Below are 2500 nucleotides of genomic sequence, written 5' to 3' on the forward strand. Positions count from 1 at the left end.
AAGACAGACGTCCATGGATAACACTGTAACGCTGTAACGGCGCGGATTTATGCCGGTCGAAGCCAGTCTCTCCATAGTAGACATCAAATTCCCAAAACTGCTTAACAAACGCGACGCGTGATCATCGATCACTCCCGTGCGACATCAAAACTGTCACACATATGTGTGTTGTGTTGTGCGTGTGTCTGTTTGGTAACGGATTATTTTTTGTATAATACACTACAGGCAAACGTCAATTTGTCATTGTGTATTAACACGTTAATGATCCTTCCGCAGGTTCCCCTACGGAAACCTTGTTACGACTTTTACTTCCTCTAAATGATCAAGTTTGGTCAACTTCCCAGCAACGCCGACGGCCGTGAAGCCACCGCGTGTCGGTCCGAAGACCTCACTAAATCATTCAATCGGTAGTAGCGACGGGCGGTGTGTACAAAGGGCAGGGACTTAATCAACGCGAGCTTATGACTCGCGCTTACTAGGAATTCCTCGTTTATGGGGGATAATTGCAAACCCCAATCCCCAGCACGAAGGAGTTTCAACGGGTTGCCCGGGCCTCTAGGCCAAGGAGAACATGCTGATTCCTTCAGTGTAGCGCGCGTGCGGCCCAGGACATCTAAGGGCATCACAGACCTGTTATTGCTCAATCTCGTGCGGCTCGAAACCGCCGGTCCCTCTAAGAAGAATTTTAATACGTCGCCAGTGAGTTGCGCGACCGCGAACGGCCGCGCGCACCTAAATGACGACGCCTATTTAGCAGGCTAGAGTCTCGTTCGTTACCGGAATTAACCAGACAAATCGCTCCACCAACTAAGAACGGCCATGCACCACCACCCACCGAATCAAGAAAGAGCTGTTAATCTGTCAATCCTTCCGGTGTCCGGGCCTGGTGAGATTTCCCGTGTTGAGTCAAATTAAGCCGCAGGCTCCACTCCTGGTGGTGCCCTTCCGTCAATTCCTTTAAGTTTCAGCTTTGCAACCATACTCCCCCGGAGTCCAAAATCTTTGGTTTCCCGGAAGCTGCCCGCCGAGCCATTGTAGTAACGTCGGCGGATCGCTAGATGACATATTTACGGTTAGAACTAGGGCGGTATCTAATCGCCTTCGAACCTCTAACTTTCGTTCTTGATTGATGAAAACACCTTTGGCAAATGCTTTCGCTGATGTTCGTCTTGCGACGATCCAAGAATTTCACCTCTAACGTCGCAATACGAATGCCCCCAGTTATCCCTATTAATCATTACCTCGGAGTTCTGAAAACCAACAAAATAGAACCGAGATCATATTCTATTATTCCATGCACGAAATATTCAAGCAGCATTTTGAGCCCGCTTTGAGCACTCTAATTTGTTCAAAGTAAAATTGTCGGCCCACCTCGACACTCACTGAAGAGCATCGCGATAGGATTTTTATATTGAACCGTACTTTTACATACGATTCACCGACGATATGCTCCGCAAACGTGTCAGTATCGATTCTAAAGAATCGCACCGACAGCGCGGAGCACAAATGCAACTACGAGCTTTTTAACCGCAACAATTTTAGTATACGCTATTGGAGCTGGAGTTACCGCGGCTGCTGGCACCAGACTTGCCCTCCAATTGTTCCTCGTTAAAATATTTAAAGTGTACTCATTCCGATTACGAGGCCTCGTAAGAGTCCCGTATCGTTATTTTTCGTCACTACCTCCCCGTGCCGGGAGTGGGTAATTTGCGCGCCTGCTGCCTTCCTTGGATGTGGTAGCCGTTTCTCAGGCTCCCTCTCCGGAATCGAACCCTGATTCCCCGTTACCCGTGACAACCATGGTAGTCGCAGAAACTACCATCGAAAGTTGATAAGGCAGACATTTGAAAGATGCGTCGCCGGTACGGGACCGTGCGATCTGCAAAAGTTATCCAGATTCATCAAAATGTTACGACTTCGGACGCAAGGCCCTCCGCCGATTGGTTTTGATCTAATAAAAGCACTCATCCCATCACTGGTCAGAGTTCTGATTGCATGTATTAGCTCTAGAATTACCACAGTTATCCAAGTAACCGAGTAAGATCTAAGGAACCAAAACTGATATATTGAGCCATTCGCGGTATCGCCTTAATACGGCTTGCACTGAGACATGCATGGCTTAATCTTTGAGACAAGCATATAACTACTGGCAGGATCAACCAGGGAGCTGCCGTGTTTTCGTCGCGTGTCAGACACAACGACAGAAATACACTAGCGCCGACACGCGTGCGCCGCCCTCCCTCTATCGAAATCGTCGTTCGTCAGAAGGATGACACCGCACGCGCGCAAGACACGAGTCCTATACGAACACACACCATTCGGATATACCGAAATTGGCATGGCGTATCGTAGTAGTAGACACTAACAGATACTGTGTTCCCACCAAAAAGATGAGACTCTGTTTGTAAAAGCGCTCTCACACGCACACCGTGCGTGCAAAACGCGCCTTAACCGAACGTTCTTTTTAAACCAGACGCGAATGTCACATATTTATTTAATT

The 2500-nt window shown here is 48.2% G+C and overlaps 1 non-coding gene across 1 annotated transcript; it reads right to left on the minus strand.

Moving 5' to 3' along the window:
- Positions 1 to 259: 259 nt before the first annotated feature.
- LOC125240387 lies at positions 260 to 2166 on the minus strand. The gene has a single exon (XR_007178613.1). It is a non-coding gene; the product is annotated as a small subunit ribosomal RNA (ribosomal RNA).
- Between the last annotated feature and the right edge of the window lie 334 nt (positions 2167 to 2500).

Source organism: Leguminivora glycinivorella, chromosome 27 (assembly GCF_023078275.1).
Source record: "Leguminivora glycinivorella isolate SPB_JAAS2020 chromosome 27, LegGlyc_1.1, whole genome shotgun sequence".
NCBI classification, from domain to species: domain Eukaryota; kingdom Metazoa; phylum Arthropoda; class Insecta; order Lepidoptera; family Tortricidae; genus Leguminivora; species Leguminivora glycinivorella.